Raw genomic sequence first — 19,448 nt, forward strand, 5'->3', positions numbered from 1 at the left:
AACACATAAAGAGAGTACTATCTTGAAACCCTCTCTGAGAAACCTCTCTTACATCTAAGCTTACAGTCTAGATCTCACTGCTTCTAGAAAGATCATTCCTGCTTTTAGTTGCTCTAGAATATCTGGCCTCACCAGGAATAATCCCTAATTTGTGGAACACTTGGAATTCAAACCTTGCACACTGTCTGAAATATATAGAATGCTTAAGAAAAGCAGATACATTTTATTCATGTTTTTAAGTACATGAGTCCTCATTCCATTTCTCAGGCCGGAGTGCATGGTAGTACCATCATAGTTCACTGCAGCCTCAAACTTCTAGGCTAAAGCTGTCCTCCTGCCTCAGCCTCCTGAGTGGCTGTGACTACAGGTGTGCCACCACTGTGTGGGGCTAGTTGTTTTCAAATTTTTTGCTGCCCAGGCTGGTCCTGAACTCCAAGCCTCAAGTGATCCTCCCTCCCCAGCCTCCCAAAGTGCTGGAATTACAGGCATCAGTACCACATCCAGTTAACAGCTATATTTTATTTTATTTATTTATTTATTTATTTTGGAGACAGAGTCTCACTCTTGTCTCCCAGGCTGGAATGCAGTGGCTCAATCTCGGCTCACTGCAACCTCTGCCTCCCACGTTCAAGCAGTTCTCCTGCCTCAGCCTCCCGAGTAACTCAGATTACAGGCGCCTGCCATCATGCCAGGCTAATTTTTCTATTTTTAGTAGAGATGGGGTTTCACCATGTTGGCCAGACTGGTCTCAAACTCCTGACCTAAGGTGATCCTCCCAAAGTGCTTGGCCTCCCAAAGTGCTGGGATTACAGGCATGAGCCACCGCACCCGGCCAACAGCTATACTTTATTATTGTTTTTAATAGAGATAAGGTCTCAGTATGTTGCTCAGGGTGGTCTTGAACTCCTGGCCTCTCATGATCCTCCTGCCTTGGCCTCCCAAAGTGCTGTGATTATAGGTGTGATCCACCATGCCCAGCCTTATTTTTTTATTATTGATAAAACCGGGAGTTGGAAAACTGTGGTAAACAGGCCAAATGTAGCCCACTACCTGTTATTTTAAATACTTTTATTGGAACACAGGCATGCCCGTTAGATTATGTATTGTCTGTTGTTGCATATTATATAGTAGGGTTCTCCAGAGAAACAGAACCATAGTATACAATACATTATCTGTCTGTGAAGATGTTTATTTTAAGGAATTAGCTCACGTAATTGTGGAAGCTGACAAGTTTGAAATTTGTAGGGCAGGTTCACAGGCTGGAAACTAAGACCAGAGTTGATGCTGCATTCTTAAGGCAGGATTTCTTTTCTAGGAAACTTCAGTTTTTGCTCTTAAGGCTGATTGGATGAGTCCCATCAACATTATCAAGAGTAATCTCTTTAAAGTCTACAGATTATAGCTATTAACTACTTCTACAAAATACCTTCACAGCAGCCCAGATTAATGCTACTTAAGTAACTGGGTACTCTAGCCTTGCCAAGCTGTCATATAAAATTAACCATCACAGTTTAACTGCTTTCATCCTACAATGACAATTGTTTAGTAGTTGTGACAGAGATGGTATGACTTAGAAATCCTAAAATATTTAGTACAGAAAGTTTGCTGACCTCTGGAGTAGACCATAAAACCAAATTGAACTAACCTCTGTTCCTGTAATAGAGTTCAGCCAAATGTGCACGTGCGCGTGCATGTGTGCACACACACACACACAGACACACACAGACACACACGAACTTCAGAATTATAATAATCAAAGACTATGCTTGGTCTCCATGACCACTTCAGATTACATTTTTTTGAGATTGGAAGCAGAAGGGGATACTGATATAAATTGCTTGAGCATTCCTTCTGCCAAGTTAGGCAGCATCCTGTTTTATCTTAAATTTTTTTTCATGTCCACATATGTGTACAATTTTATAAAAAACTTTGTATGTGATTGTATCATATCTACTATTTTAGTGTAGTCCTTCTCTTTTCCGTTTTTCACCTTTTCCTTGCCTTTTTCTTTTCCTTTTTAATTTGGCTCTTCTGCCTCTATCTACTACTGCACAAACATCCTTTGCAGCTCATGTTGACGAACTACTATGTATCTTCCCACCTTATTTTCTGCATGGTCACACAATCATAAAAGAGTGTGTGTGTGTGTGTGTGTCATATATGTTTACAGAAATACTGGTATTGATGGAGTTTTTTTTTACCATTTATAAAATGAAATCAAATTTAAGCATGCATCTTCATCTAAGTTTTTTCATTCTATAGTACCTTTTCCCTAAATCCCTATTGATATTTAGTTGTTTAGCCTTTGCTTTTGATTTGTAATAGATATTATCACTATGCTGCTTTCACAGTGTTTTTTTTTCATTTCTATTGATTTTACATGTATTTTTTGCCATAGATAGGTTTATATGGTAAAATGTGTCAATGATTTCTTTAATAAGTTATAGGTTTCCAGTTTGGCTTAAAAAATCTTACTTATCCCTTGATATTATCATGAAGCATCCTACATATTCCAGATCGTGCTTAATTATTCTCAATTGATCTCTTACATCTTAAAAAATATCATTTTTGTATATGGAATAAGGTAATAGGATCTAATTTTATTTTTTTCTCAGTAGATAGCCAGGTGTGCCAGTAGCATTCCTAAATAATCCATTCTTTTCTCTGTAATTAGAAAGACCACCTTTGTCATATATTGAATTTTTAAATTTATGCTGAATATGTTTCTGGGTTTTCTATTCTGAAAACTAAACTAGTCAGAACTATAAATGTTAAACTATTCAGAAAACGAAATATTGTTTACCTGTCTTTTGAATCTTTCTCATTTATTAATACTGTTCTGTTTTTCTGTCACCTACTTGTTCATTTATAAGAAGTGGTAACTAGGCTAGATGTGGTAGCTCACACCTATAATCCCAGCACTTTGGGAGGCTAAGGTGGGCAGACCACTTGAGCCTGGAGTTTAAGACCAGCCTGGGCTACACAGTGACACCCCATCTCTACAAAAAAATAAAAAAATTAGCCAGACGTGAGGTGCACACCTGTAGTCAAAGCTACTTAGGGGGCTTAGGCAGGAGAATTGCTTGAGCCGAGGAGGCAAAAGTTTCTGTGAGCTGAGATTGTGCCACTGCACCCCAGCCTGGCATCCTGGGCGACAGAGCAAGACCTTGTCTCCAAAAAAAAAAAAAAAACAAAACAAAAAAGACTGGATGAGACTGGGAGCGATGGCTCACACCTATAATCCTAGCACTTTGGGAGGCCGAGGCGGGTGGATCATGAGGACAGGAGATTGAGACCATCCTGGCTAACATGGTAAAACCCCGTGTCTGTTAAAAATACAAAAAATTAGCTGGGCGTGGTGGCAGGCGCCGAGGCTGAGGCAGGAGAATGGCAAGAACCCAGGAGACGGAGCTTGCAGTGAGCCGAGAATGCACCACTGCACTCCAGCCTGGGCGATGGAGCAAGATCCGTCTCAAAAAATAAATAAATAAATAAATAAGTAAAGGCCGGACGCGGTGGCTCACGCCTGTAATCCCAGCACTTGGGGAAGCTGAGGCGGGTGGATCACCTGAATTCAGGAGTTTGAGACCAGCCTGGCCAACATAGTGAAACCCATCTCTACTAAAAATCCGAAATTAGCTGGGCGTGGTGGTGCACACCTGTAATCTTAGCTACTCGGGAGGCTGAGGCAGGAGAATCACTTGAACCTGGGAGGTGGAGGTTGCAGTGAGCTGAGATTGTGCCTTTGCACTCCAGCCTGGGCAACAAGAGCGAAACTCCATCTCAAAAATAAAGAAAAAAAAGAGAGAGCGAGTGAGAGAGGAAGGGAGGGAGGGAGGAAGGAAGGAAATGGTAACTGTGTCCTCCAGAATCACCCAATACACCTAACTGATTTTGCATTATACAGTGCATGTTATACAACCAGCATGCCTAGGAATGGTGTTAACTTATTTTTCTCACTATTCCTGTTTCACTTTCTTAGGAGTTGGATAAAGCCATTGAATACATATACTCCAGTTATTTAGAAACACCTCATCTGTACTTTTGCATATTAATAATTTAAAAACTATATACATACAACATATGTACTACTTAACTAGTTTCTCAAATAACCCTATTTTTTATCCCAGAGTTCATTCTAAGTTTCTCACCATGGAGCTTCAATGCTCTTGACAGCAAGCATGCCATTTATACCAAGGACAGTATAGAAGAAATCCTGCATATTTTTCTGTTACATCATCATAAAATGGTATGGGAGTGGTAACACACTTAAAATATTTATCTGGGCCGGGCGCGGTGGCTCAAGCCTGTAATCCCAGCACTTTGGGAGGCCGAGACGGGTGGATCACGAGGTCACGAGATCGAGGCCATCCTGGCTAACACGGTGAAACCCCGTCTCTACTAAAAAATACAAAAAAAAACTAGCCAGGCGAGGTGGCGGGCGCCTGTGGTCCCAGCTGCTCGGGAGGCTGAGGCAGGAGAATGGCGTGAACCCGGGAGGCGGAGCTTGCAGTGAGCTGAGATCCGGCCACTGCACTCCAGCCCCGGCAACAGAGCGAGACTCCGTCTCAAAAAAAAAAAAAAAAAAAAAAAAAAAAAATATTTATCTTATATTTATGTTTGTAAGTCTTAACTTTAGCATGGCACATAAGCATGTTGGTGGTAATGGTTGATTGTTGTGGTTTGAATATTGTTATCTTTGAAGCTGAGACCTCTGCACTTTTCAAATTTTTCTTTCTTTCTTTTTTTTTTTTTTGAGACAGGGTCTTGTTTTGTTGCCCAGGCTGGAGTACAGTGGCATGATCACTACTCACTCTAACCTGGACCTCCTGGGCTCAAGAGATCCTATCACCTCAGCCTTCCAAGTAGCTGGGACTACTGACTGACTTTTGTATTTTCTTTAGTGACAGGGTTTCGCTATGTTGCCAAGGCTGGTCTTGACCTCCAGGGAAGTCAAGCAATCTGCTCACTTCAGCCAGAGTGCTGGGATTACAGGCGCAAGCCACCACACCTGGCCCAAAATTGAATTTTAATTCTGTTTTTAGAGGCTATGTAACTCAGCGCTTTTTTTGTTTGTTTGCATAGGATTAATTTTGCCTACATTTGTGGGAAAGCTTTTTCTTTTGCAGGGGCGGGGGGTGGATGTGATTATTTCATTGTTTTAAAGTCCATTTATTAAGGTATTTTTTAAACTTATGTTCATCACAAATAGTTACTTAAATGGAAAGTTTTGGCTGGGTGCAGCGGCTCACGCCTATAATCCCAGCACTTTGGGAGGCTGAGGCGGACAGATTACTTGAGGTCAGGAGTTCAAGACCAGCCTGGCCAACATGGTGAAATCCTATCTCTACTAAAACAAAATACAAAAATTAGCTGGGTATGGTGGCAGGAGCCTATAATCCAAGCTACTTGGAAATCTGAGGCAGGGAGAATTGCTTGAACCCAGGAAGCGGAGGTTGTAGTAAGTAGAGATTGCACCACTGCACTCTAGCCTGGGCAACAGAGTGAGACTCCATCTCAAAAAAAGAAAGTTTTTTTTTTATTTGAGACAGAGTCTCACTCTGTAGCCCAGGCTGGAGTGCAGTGGCGCAATCTTGGCTCACTGCAAGCTCTTCCTCCCGGGTTCATGCCATTCTCCTGCCTAAGCCTCCCTCCCGAGTAGCTGGGACTACAGGCGCCTGCCACCACGCCTAGCTAATTTTTTGTGTTTTTAGTAGAGACGAGGTTTCACTGTGTTAGCCAGGATGGTCTCGATCTCCTGACCTCGTGATCTGCCCGCCTCGGCCTCCCAAAGTGCTGGGATTACAGGTGTGAGCCACTGCACCCGGCCAAAAGAAAGAAAGTTTTAAACATGTTTTTGCATATTGGGATCCTAAGATAGGAATGAAAATGTAAAAAACCATTTTAATGAATATTTTATTTCCTTGTAAGCCCTGTAACAGTTTTATAAACATAATGATATGACTGTTTTGCATTAGGCTTCACTTTCTTGTGTTAATAACCAAATACTTTCCGGATCAATCTATTTTGTTATTACCGATAATCAAATTAGAGGACTATTAAAATAAAAAATTTTTTGTAAAGTTTTATGTCAAGACTTTAATGGGATGTATTAATAAGTCATTAATTAAATGGTAGCATTAAAAATTAATTGGGCAGATGAAAATCTGTCTTTTCAAAGTCTGGGTAAAGAGTTTTTAAGTTAAATTTTAATAATTCTTGATAATATCCAGAAATGAAAACAGCTAGTGTTTACTCTTGTCTGTGCTTAGAAGAAAGCTACATAGACATGATTACCATTAATTCTGATTAAAAGAAAAATGTATAGAAAGAACTAAAAATATGATAACACTTTGCTTTTTAATCAACCAAAATGGGAGAAAAACAACTCTTACACATTGAATAGAAGCTTTTACATCTTGCTTAGAAGTTTTTGGTTTTTGCTAGCAGAAGCAACTGTAGAATTTAAACTTTGTCAGAACAAAATTAGCACAGATATGTAATGAAAAAAATCTACAAAAATTAAGGTAAATGTGGATATAAAATATAAAATGGCCGGGCACAGTGGCTCATGTCTATAATTCCAGCACTTTGGGAGGCTGAGGCAGGCAATTCTGAGGTCAGGAGTTCAAGACCAGCCTGGCCAACATGGTGAAACTCTTTCTCTACTAAAAATACAAAAATTAGCTGGGCATGGTGGTGTGCGCCTGTAGTCCTTCCTACTCAGGAGGCTAAGGCAGGAGAATTACTGGAACTTGGGAGGTGGAGGTTGCAGTGAGCCAAGATCACGCCACTGCACTCCATCCTGGGCGACAGAGCAAGACTCTGTTTCAAAAATATATACATACAAAATATATAATGTATTATAGAATATATTGTGTTATAAAAATATACAATATGAAACATTAAAATATAAAATGTACATTATGTATTATATATACATAAATAAGACTAAAATATGAAGTCAAATTTTAAAACTACAAATATGACTATTAAAAAATACATCATACATTTTTAATTAGGTGTAACAGAACATTTCCCTCTTTTCCCTGAATTTTTTTAAAGTTTGAATTTAGCATCCATCAATCCATAGAGATGAGTAAGTTTCCTCTATTTAAAAAAAAGAAATGATATAGACCCTCAATGCTTAAGAATGAGACTATATACTCTTATTAAAAATCAAGAAATACATTAGAGTAGCCTTCATTATTTACAGAAATTAATGAGAAGAGGAAAAATAAAAAAAAGAACAGGTTCTGTTTGTGTCTATAACACTTTATTTTAAAATTCTTGCTTGAAATCGTATGTATAAATTGTATTTTATAATAAATGTGTCTTTTTAGTGACATTGATGTTTCATTTATAGAATATATTAAAACTTTTTTTATTGCCATTGATTAGAAATAAATTTTATTCTGTAGTTTTTATGGGAGACCAAGCATTCTTCTATTTAGTACAGTAAAATGAAATTTTGTAATATTTTTCTTTAATGAAAAATGTGTTTGCCAATTAAATTTGCTCTAATGTTAAGCATGATTAAATCACATATTTAATCTATGTAACAACTAGGAATTTAATACAAATTTTACTTGAACATCTTTCTCTCATAAAAACGAGATGTCACTATGAAATTGAGAAATTATTTGTCTTGCCCATTAGTGTAAAAAGATTCTACTAAATGGAACTTAAGTTAGATAGAATTCATCTGCGTGTTCCACATCCTTGGATTCAACCAACCATCTATCAATAAATATTCGAGGAAAAAAACAATAAGAAACAACAATACAGGGCAGGACATGGTGGCTCACGCCTGTAATCCCAACACTTTGGGTGGGCGGATCACGAGGTCAGGAGTTTGAGACCAGTCTGGCCAATATGGTGAAACCCCCCTCTCTACAAAAAAATATAAAAGTCAGCCGGAGGCCGGGCGCAGTGGCTCAAGCCTATAATCCCAGCACTTTGGGAGGCCGAGACGGGCGGATCACGAGGTCAGGAGATTGAGACGATCCTGACCAACATGGTGAAACCCCGTCTCTACTAAAAAAAATACAAAAAACTAGCCGGGTGAGGTGGCAGGCGCCTGTAGTCCCAGCTACTCGGGAGGCTGAGGCAGGAGAAGGGCGTAAACCCGGGAGGCGGAGCTTGCAGTGAGCTGAGATCCGGACACTGCACTCCAGCCTGGGCGACAGAGCGAGACTCCGTCTCGGGGACAAAAAAAAAAAAAGTCAGCTGGGCATGGTGGCGTACGCCTGTAGTCCCAGCTACTCGACAGGCTGAGGCAGAAGAATCACTGGAACCCTGGAGGCGGAGGTTGCAGTGAGCTGAGATCACGCCACTGCACTCCTGCCTGGGCGATGGGGGCAAAACTCTTGTCTCAAAAACAAGCAAACAAACAAAAAACAGTAATAAAAAATAATACAAATTAAGAAGCAGTGTAACAACTTTTACATAGCATTTACATTGTATTAGATATTATAAGTAATCTAGAGATGATTTAAAGTATACAGGAGGATTACGTAGGTTATGTGCAAATAGTACACCATTTTATATAGGAGACTTGAGCATTCATAGATTTTGATATCCACTGGAGGTCGTGGAACTACTTCCCCCCTATAATAAGGGACAACTGTAATTGTTTTGTAAATTCTAAGTCTGCTATTAGTGAAGTTCTGTGGTCTGAATGTCCTCCATAATTCTTAAATAGTATTATAATACTACCAATATGATAGTTAAGAGCTGCAGCACTTGTGAGGTGATTGAGTCGTAAGGGCAGAGCCTTCATGGATGGGATTAGGGCCCTTGAGAAAGGGCTTGAGGGGAGTGGGTTCACTGTCTTTTCTGTCATGTTAGGAGACAACATTCCTCCTCTCTAGAGGAAGCAGCAACAAAATGCTGTCTTGAAAGCAGAGAGTAGCTCTCACCAGATACCAGTCCAACTGGCACCTTGATGTTGGACTTCCCAGACTCCAGAACATTGCAGATAAGCAGCATAGATAAATAAAATTCTAGGAGTTGTGAGTTGATAAAATTCATCGTAATTAAGAGTGAATAAAATATATTGTAGGTTTTGTGGATGTGGCTTTACAACTGGGCCCAGAAAAGGGTGGGATTCAGGTGGGTAGAAAGAAGTAAGAAGCAACATTAGGAGTGACTGATTAATCAAAGTGCTGAGGCAAAATATTAAACAGCATTTTTCCACTGATTTATTGTAAGCTCTATGAAGAATAAACTTTGAAAATTCATTTTGTTTCTAACCCCAGCTCTTTTTTTTTTCCTCTAAGAGACAGGATCTTGCTCTGTCGCCTAGGCTGGAGTCCAGTGGTGTGATCATAGTTCACTGCAACCTCAAACTCCTGGACTCGAGTGATCCTCCTGACTCAGCTTCCCAAGTACCTAGGACTACAGGTGTGCACCACCACACTCAGCTCATTTTTTAGAAAAAGATGGGGTCTCACTGTGTTGCCCAGGCTTGTCTCAAACTCCTGGCCTAAAATAATCCTCTCATCTTAGCCTCCCCAAGTGTTGGGATTATAAGCTTGAGCCACTGTGCCTGACCCTGGAGCTTTTTAATAAGTGTTGATGTGCTTGGACCAACCTAAATATTGATTTTCTATACAATCCAAAAACTTCCAAGGAAAGTATATCGCAATTTTACAGGGGAGGTTGAGACTGTCCTCAGTTGTTATGTTCTGAGCCCCACTGAGGATACTGGGTATGTCGGCTACTACCCTATATTCCTTGCTCTGTTACCACATGCTACTTCTGATATCCAGGATTACCAGAAGACAGTTCTTGCAAGCTATAGGCACTCAATAAATGTTGAAGTAATGAGCAGACACGTTGCTGTAGTTTTTTGTGTTTTAAATTGCTTACAGAAGTGAAGTAGTAATTACCTGGTACTAATATGTTTTGGACAGATAGAGTAAATACTGTCTTGTTGCTAAAAAAATCTTCAGTTCAAGTTACTATTCAATTATGTGAGAAATATTTATAACTATTAGAAATTTTAAAATTATTATTGCTTTGGTTAAAATTATAAAATGAATAGTCAGATTTTTAACTCCTAAGAAGCATTGAGAAAAAAGCTTTGATTTCAGGGATTATTAAAGTCAGCTCACTATTTTATAAAAATATGAGAAAGGCTAAACATTCTTAATACATGAAGTAGCAGTACATATTAAAATATTTTTATATTGAGAAAAAGTAGGCAGTTTGCAATACTATATAATATATAGTACTTACTAGAAAGGGCTAAACATTCTCTTTTTTTTTTTTTTTTTTTTTTGTGGGAAGGTGGGGGACAGGGTCTCGCTCTGTTGCCCAGGCTGGAGTGCAATGGTGCAGTCACAGCTCACTGCAGCCTCAAACTCCTGGGCTCAAGTCATCTGAGTAACTGGGACCATAGGTGCGTGCTACCATGCCCAGCTAATTTTTTATTTTTTGTAGAGATGGAGTCTTGCTATATTGCCCCGGCTGGTGTCAAACTCATGGACTCAAGCAATCCTCCCACCTCACTATCCCAAAGTGTTGGGATTACAGGCATGAGCCACTGTGCTTGGCCTAGTAAAATATTTTTATACTAAGTAGAGAGAGTAGATTTGTGGAAAACTGTTAAACTTATAAGGTACTGCAATGAAACTTCTAGCATTGGTGATTAGCATGCTAATATGTACTGGGCAAATTTATAATTGTTAGTAATTTGCAATGGAGTCTTTTCATTCTGATACTCAAAGTATTTTACAAACACTAAACCTTTCAAAAAATCTCTAATAATAGGTATTGTTAAATTAATTACATATTTCATATGAAAAAAACAAAAGCTGAGGGAGGCAAAGTTACTTACCTAAGATCACATAGTATTTAACTGATGGAACCTGAGTAGTTCCAAATTTCCGCTACTCAACTTTAACCCCCATATAAAATAAGATCAGTGTAATGCTAAGAAATAATATTGTACCTCCAAGAATAAACTTGGCAATAAAAATATTATCATGGCAGTTTAAAGAGATGTCTTTATTAAAATGAGTATTCCAAGGTAAAATCCTCTAAGTATAAATATATGTAAGATATTTATATTTAAGAAGTTAGTGATTTCATTCAATATTTTGTTTTTAATATCATGATCATTAAGTTACATAGATTCTCTTCTGGTAAGCAAGGTGCAAAAAAAGCCAAAATTCATATAGACTGTGATTCAAATACTGTTTTCATATAGCCAGGGTAATAAACTACTTATTTATTGAATTTGACTGTTTAAATATAAAAATGATTGTCCTAGTGGAGAGAGCCCCTAAACAAAAGCAAGTAGCTCCTTTTGCATAAAAGACTTTTACATTATTTTGTATTTTAGTGAACAGTGTTTTTTTCTGTTGTAATTTCTGATATCACATAATTTATGAATTGTTTGTTATGGTAGGAGTATAGTATCTTTTGGAAGAATTTATCTTAGTATATATTAACCAATGAGTCAATTAAGATTAGCCAATTTCAATATTATCCTTAAGCAGTATTACCATTGCAATACTAGAATAGACATATCCCAGACCATTAAAAACCTGACAATTCTTTATCCAGAAAAAAAAAGCAGACAAAATATTTACAAAACTATTAAAAGATTGACTGGGGAACTAAAGTAATGGCAAATGCATTACTCTGAAAATCCTCACACATCCTCTGAAAAACTATAAAGATGAACATATAAAACTACACATAACCAGGCTGGACGCAGTGACTCACACCTGTAATCCCAGCACTTTGGGAGGCCGAGGTGAGTGGATCATCTGAGGTCAGGAGTTCAAGACCAGCCTGACCAATATGGTGAAATCCTATCTCTACAAAAATACAACAATTAGCCAAGCGTGGGTGGCATGCACCTGTAGTCACAGCTACTTGGGAGACTGAGGCAGGAGAATCACTTGAACCTCGGAGGCAGAGGTTGCAGTGAGCCGAGCACCACTGCACTCCAGCCTGGGTGACAGAGCAAGACTCCGTCTCAAAAAAAAAAACTACACATAACCATATGTTAATATTAGAATGCAGAGAATGTTCCAACTTCAAATTATCTGTAAGTAGAAAAATACATACTAAATCCTAGCCAGCCATTATTCATGCCTTTGTATAAGCTGTGGTGAAAAGCAAGGGTGATCTGGGAAAAACTGCAGAGGAGAAGAAAGAAGCTAGTGACAGGCTTAAGATATTCATCTAAAGACATTTCCAGAAGAATTTCCTCCTAAGAAGTACTGATAGATCAGAGGAGACTACAGGGAAGGGACTTACAAGTATATACGGGACTCAAAAAGGTAGTTTTGGAAAGGCACTCATTAGGGGAGAAGAGGGTAAAAAAGGAAGAGTTGAACTGAAAACTAAACAGTTAAGAAAAATAGAAGGGGAAAATTTAGGATCCTGCAAGACAGAAAAATATTTTTTAATTGGAGGACAGATCTCACACTGCCTTGCCCCCAAATCCAACTAATGAAGAAACCATACTTGACTGAAAGCAGAAGTCATTTTTGAACTAGGAATCTTGTAAACTATTTCAAACAGCCAGTCCTGTTCACAGAAAAAAAGTGACAGGACCTTTAACTATATAAATAATTTTGAAAGAAAATAGAAAATGAAGGTAAAATAATAGGAAATGAGGTTCATTTAATGAAAATACCTATAACCCCCTCCTAAGAAACACAGGCATAAAGATAGATATATAGACTAGGTGTGGTGGCTCACACTTGCAATCCCAGCACTTTGGGAGGCCGAGGCTGGGGAATCACTTGAGGTCAAGAGTTCAAGACCAGTCTGAGCAGCATGATGAAACCCTGTCTCTACTAAAACAAATGAAAACAAAAAAACTCAGCCAGGCATGGTGGCATGCGTGTCTGTATTCCTAGCTACTCAGGAGGCTGTGACAGGGGAATCACTTGAACCCTGGAGGCAGAGGTTGCAATCAGCCAAGATCACGCCACTGCACTCAAGCCTGGGCAACAGAGTGAGACTCCGTCTCAAAAAAAAAAAAAAAAAAAGATATATAGATCAATAGAATAGAACTGAGACTTTATAACTAGACCCTTATATTTATGGTCAATTCATTTTCTTCAAGAATGCCAAGATAATTCAATGGAGGAAGAAAAACCTCTCTAACAAATTATGCTGGGATAAATGGAAATTGACATGCAGAGAATGAAGTTGGACCGCTACCTCACACCATGCACAAAAATTCATTTAAAATGGATTAAAGATCTAGCTTTAAGTACTAAAACTGTACAACTTGTAGAAAAAAATTATAATGTGAATATTACATGTAAGTATTCTTGACCTCGGACTTACTAGTGGTTTTTTTTTTTTAGATATGACACCTTCAAGTATAAGCAACCAAAGAAAACTAGATAAATTGGACCTCATAAAGTAAAACAAACAAAAACCTTTTGCTTCAAAGGATACCATCAAGCAGGTGAAAAGACAATACATAGAATGTGAGAAAAAGGTTGTAAATCCTATATATGACAAGGCACCTGTATCCAGAATAAAGAACCTCTTAAAACTCAACAATAAAAACACAAATAATCTAATTGTAAAATAGGTTACAATTATTGTAAAATTGGCAAAGGATTTAAATAGGTATTTTTCTAAAGAAGATATAAAAATAGCCAATAAATGCATAAAAAATAGACAATAAATGTATGCTCAGCCTCCGCAGTCATTAGGGAAATGTAAATCAAAACCACAAGGGAAATATTTCTTCACACACACTAGTATGGCTACAATAAAAAAGTTAGTAACAAATGTTGATGAGGATGTAGAAAATTGGTACCTTCATATATTGCTGGTAGGAATGTAAAATGGCACAGCTGTTTCAGAAAGCAGTTTAGCAGTCCTCAAAAGTTTAATTATAGTTACCATATGACTCAGCAATATCATTACTAACTATATACTAAGGAGGACTGAAAACACATGTCACAACCCTATACCCAAATGTTCATATCATAATAGCCAAAATGTGGAAACAACCCAAATGTGCAACAATGGATGAATGGATAAACAAAATGTGGTATATCCATCCAGTGGAATATTATTTAGCCTTAAAAATGAATGAAGTTCTGCTGCATGCTGCAACATGGATGAACCTTGAAAACATTATCATTAGATATGGGAGCCAAACATAGAGGGTCACATATTGTATTATTCCATTTATATCAATGTCCAGAATAGGCAAATCCATAGAGCTAGAAAACAGATAAGTGGTTCCCAGGTACTGGGAAAGGCAGGAGGTAGGAGTGACTGCTAATGAGTATAGGGTTTCTTTTTGAGGTGATGAAAATGTACTGCAACTAGATAGTGGTGTTTGTTTTATGAGCTTGTGAATATACTAAACGCCACTGGATTATATATTTTATGTATTTGTTTGCTAGGGCTGTCATAACAAATAATATTACAGGCTGGTGGCTTGAGCAACAGAAATGTATTTTCTCACCGTATGGAGTCTAGAAGTTCACAGTCAAAATGTCTCAAGGGTTGTTTTCATTCTCAGGCCTCTTTCTTGGCTTGTAAATGGCTAACTTCCCTGTGGCCTCACATGATCACCCCTTGGTCTGTGTGTTGTCTGTGTCCTAACCTCCTCTTATAAGGACACCAGTCATACTGAATTAGGACATACATGACGTTTTACCTTACTTGTCTCTTTAAAGGTCCCGTCTCCAAATACAATCACATTCTGAGGTAGTGGAGGTGTTAGGACTTCTAAACATGAATTTAGTTGGGGAGGGAGACACAACACTTTAAAACATATGGGTGAATTTTATGATATGTAAATTATGCTTCAATTTTGAAAAATAGAAGAACCTACTTTTCTTTCCAAATAAGTTTGAAAACTTAAATGAAAAAGTAACTGTCAGCCAGGCACAGTAGTACACACCTGTAAGTCCCAGTTACTCGAGGCTGAGGAAGGAGGATTGCTTGAGACTAGGAGTTTGAGGCTGTGCCTGTGAATAGTCACGATACTCCAGCCTGGGCAACATAGTGAGACCCCATCTCTTAAATAAAAAAAAAAAAGATGGCCAGGTGCAATGACTCACACTTTGAGAGGTCGGGGTGTGAGGATCCCTTGAATCTAGGAGTTTGAGACCAGCCTGGGCAACATAGTGAGACCCTGTCTCTATAAAAAATGAAAACTTAGGTACACGTCTATGGTCCCAGCTACTTGGGAGACTCAGATGGGAGGATCGCTTGAGCCTAGGAGGTGGAGACTGCAGTGAGCCATGATCTCACCATTGCCCTTAGCCTGAGAGGCAGAGTGAGACCCTGTCTCAAAAAAAAAAAAAAAAAGGTTTATTTTTAAGGCAAATATATTTCATCAAAATTGGCCACATTTGAGAAAGTTCAATTTCTGTAGAAGAAATAGAGACGAATATCAAGGATCCACCTCATTAAAAAGCACCAGTCCCAGATGGTTTTGCAGAGATAATCTATGAAACACTCAAAGATAGTCTCAGTGCTCCATAAACTGGTGCAGAGCCTTGAATGTGGATAATACCAATTCCTAAAGACAGCACAAAAAGGAAAAAAAAGTATAAACCAGGATCAATTATATATAGTCATACCAAGTACTAAATAAAATATTAGCAAACAAATTCCAATGTCATATATTAGGAAAATAAGCTGTGCATGGTGGCTTACACCTATAAACCCCGTGCTTTTGGAGGTAAACACAGGAGGATCACTTGAAGCCAGGAGTTCAAGACCAGTGAGACCCTGTGTCTACGAAAAAATTTAAAAATTAACTGGCATGGTGGCATGTACCTGTAGTCCTAGCTACTTGGGAAGCTGAGAAAGGACGGTGGCTTGAGCCAAGGAGTTCAAGGCTGTGAGCTGTTGTATTCTGTAGTGCTACTGAGCTGTAGTACCATTGTACTACAGCTTTGGTGACAGAATGAAACTCTGTCTCTAAAATAAAATAACACATTATGACCATATGGGATTTACACTTGACCCTTGAGCAAAACAAGTTTGAACTGCACAGGTCCATTTATATGTGGTTTTTTTGTTTGTTTGTTTTTTAATTTTTTATTTTAAAGAGACAGGTCTCACTATGTTGCCCAGACTGGTCTTGAACTCCTGGCCTCAAGTGATCCTCCAGCCTCAGCCTCCTGAATGACTGTGATTGCAGGTGTGTGCTGCCATGCCCAGATTCTACAGACTTGTTTCAATAAATATATTGGAATATTTTCTGAAGATTTGTGACAATTTGAAAAAACTTGCAGATGAACCACATAGCCTAGAAATATTGAAAAAAATTAAGAAGCCAGGCACAGGGGCTCATGCCTGTAATCCCAGCACTTTGGGAGACCGAGGTGGGCAGATGACCTGAAGTCAGGAGTTCAAGACCAGCCTGGCCAACATGGTGAAACCCCATCTCTACTAAAAATACAAAAAATTAGCTGGGTGTGGTACTGTGCATGCCTGTAATCCCAGCTACTTGGGAGGCTGAGGCGAGAGAATCACTTGAACCTGGAAGTCGGAGGTTACAGCGAGCTGAGATTGTGCCACTGCATTCTAGCCTGGGCAACAGAGTGAGACTCCGTCTCAAAAAGAAAAAAAAAATTAAGAAAAAGATATATCATGAATGCGTGAAATATATGTAGATACTAGTCTGTTTTATCATTTAATACCATAAAATATACACAAATCTGATATAAAAAGTTAAAATTTATCAAAACTTACACATATAAACAGGTCATACATAGCATCATTCACAGTGGAGAGAAATGGAAGCAAGCAGAATGATGCAGTATTAATAACTGCATAAAGTTAATTGTAGCACATGTACTGCTGTAGTAATTTTGCAGCTGCCTCATATTGCTATTGTAGTGAGTTCAAGTGTTCATAGTATATGCTTAAAATGCCTTATGATACTTATCTCCAGATGAGCAGTTCATCTCTTCAGTAAATAACATTGTATCACAGTAAAAAGTGATCTTTTGCAGTTCTTATGTATTCTTTATTCTGTTTAGTGTAATACCGTAAACCTTGAGTAACACTATAGGATCCATACCAAGTGCTACTGGTGATGCTGGAGTTGCTACCAAGAAGCAGTGAAGTCATGACATTACAATGAAAAGTCGAATTGCTTGAGATGTACTATAGATTGAGGTGTGCTGCTGCAGATGCCTTTTTTTCCATTTCAGATGGGCAATTCTGTAAACAATCTTGTAAACAGATGACATAAACTTACACTATCAGTAAATACAGTACAGTACTGTAAATGTATTTTCTTTCCCTTATTATTTTCTTAATAACCTTTTCTCTAGCCTACTTTATTGTAAGAATACAGTATTGTATGTAACATACAAATATGTGTTAATTGACTATGTTATAGGTAAGGCATCTCAGTAGGCAATTAGTAGTTAAGTTTTTGGGGAGTCAATAGTTATGTGCAGATTTTCACCTGAGTGGGGAGTCAGCACCCCTGCCCCGACATTGTTCAAGGGTCAACTGTTTTCCAAAAACACAAGATTGTTTCAATATTGGGAAATCCATTAATATACTATATTAATATATATAGGGATAAATCATGTAATTATCTCCATAGATGCTGCAAAAACCTTTAACAAAAATCAACATCTTCTGATAAAAGCACTTAAGAAAATAGGAATTGATGGGTATTTTTCTAACATGATAAATATATATACACACCTTATATGTGTAGGTACACATACACACACACACACACACACACACACACACACACACACCCCTTAGTCTTAAAGTCATCATAATGGAAAACACCATGGCCATTTTTACTAGTACCATCAGGAGCAAGGCAAGGATATCTAGTAACTACACTGTTATTCATCACATTACTGGGGATATTAGCCAATACAGTTAAAGAAGAGGAATCAGTAGAGGCATAACAGAAGAGAAGAAATAAAACTATCTCTCTTTGCAGATGATAAGATAGTATATCTGGAAAACCCTAGAGCAAGGTTTAGCAAACTGAGAGCCAAATTTAGCCATATATACTTGGTTTTGTATTGCCTCTGTCATCTTTTGCACTACACCAGCAGAGTGGAACAGTTGGGATAGGAACTCTTTGGCATACAAAAATGAAATATTTACAGTCTGATGTTTTTACTGAAAAGATACAGTGTGTGGACTTCTGCACTAGAAAATCAATGATAAAACTAACTCAAATAATAAAATCAATAGTAGGCTATAAAATTAGCGTTCAGAAATTAATATTTTGTATGTATATAAATAACTACCAGTTTGAAAATAGAGTGATAAGGGAAACCCCAATTAAATAACAACAAAGAAGATAAAATACTTAGGAATAAATGTAACCAGAAGTATGTAAAAGCTATTTGAGAAAAGCTTTAAAATACTTGTGAAAGACAATCTCAATAAAAATACCACCATGGCCTTTTGGCTCTATGAGCAGCGCCACGGCAGTTGGCAAGACCAAGCGCTTTATGAAAGGTGGCAGAAGGGAGTCAAGAAGAAAGTGGTTGATCTATTTTCTAAGAAAGATTGATATAATGTGAAAATACCTGCTATGTTCAATATAAGAAATGTTGGAAAGACGCTAGTCACCAGGATCCAAGGAACTAAAACTGTATCTGATGGCCTCAAGGGTCATGTGTTTGAAGTGAGTCTTGCTGATTTGCAGAATGATGAAGTCACATTTAGAAAAATTCAAACTGATTACTGAAGACGTTCAGGGCAAAAACTGCCCAACTTCCATGTCATGGATCTTACTTGTAAGAAAATATATTCTATGGTCAAAAAATGGCAGACAATGATTGAAGCCCCTGTTCATGTCAAGACTACTGATGGTTACTTGGCTTCATCTGTTCTGTGTTGACTTTACTAAAAAAACACAACAATCAGATACGGATGACCTCTTAGGCTCAGCACCAGCAAGTCTGCCAAATCTGGAAGAAGACGATGGAAATCATGACCCGAGAGGTGCGGACAAATGACTTGAAAGAAGTGATCAATAAATTGATTGCAGACAACATTGGAAAAGACATAGAAAAACCTTGCCAATCTATTTTTCCTCTCCATGATGTCTTCGTTAGAAAAGTAAAAAAGCTAGCCGGGAACAGTGGCTCATGCCTCTAATCCCAACACTTTGGGAGACTGAGGTGGGCAGGTAATTTGAGGTCAGGAGTTTGAGACCAGCCTGGCCAACATGGCGAAACCCCATCTCTACTAAAAATACAAAAAAATAAGCTGGGCGTGGTGGTGTGCACCTGTAATCCCAACTACTCAGGAGGCTGAGGCAGGAGGATCACTTGAATCTGGGAGGCAGAGGTTGCAGTGAGCCAAGATCGTTCCACTGCACTCTAGCCTGGGAGACAGAGTGAGACTCCATTTCAAAAAAAAAAAAAAAAGAAGAAAAGTAAAAATACTGAAGAAGCCCAAGTTTGAATTGAGAAAACTCGTGGAGCTTCATGGTG

General features: G+C 38.3%; 1 long non-coding RNA gene across 3 annotated transcripts in view; it reads left to right on the forward strand.

Moving 5' to 3' along the window:
• LOC104674716 overlaps positions 1-19,448 on the forward strand; it is an 86,018-nt gene that overhangs the window by 4,194 nt on the left and 62,376 nt on the right. The window contains exon 3 of one of the 3 annotated variants that reach the window (XR_749677.2): positions 13,341-15,547. The exons of the other annotated variants lie outside the window; for them this stretch is intronic. This is a non-coding gene — a long non-coding RNA (uncharacterized LOC104674716). Of the gene's footprint in view, positions 1-13,340; positions 15,548-19,448 lie in introns of those variants that run through there. 3 annotated transcript variants of the gene reach the window in all.

Source organism: Rhinopithecus roxellana, chromosome 14 (genome assembly GCF_007565055.1).
Source record: "Rhinopithecus roxellana isolate Shanxi Qingling chromosome 14, ASM756505v1, whole genome shotgun sequence".
In the NCBI taxonomy this organism is placed as follows: domain Eukaryota; kingdom Metazoa; phylum Chordata; class Mammalia; order Primates; family Cercopithecidae; genus Rhinopithecus; species Rhinopithecus roxellana.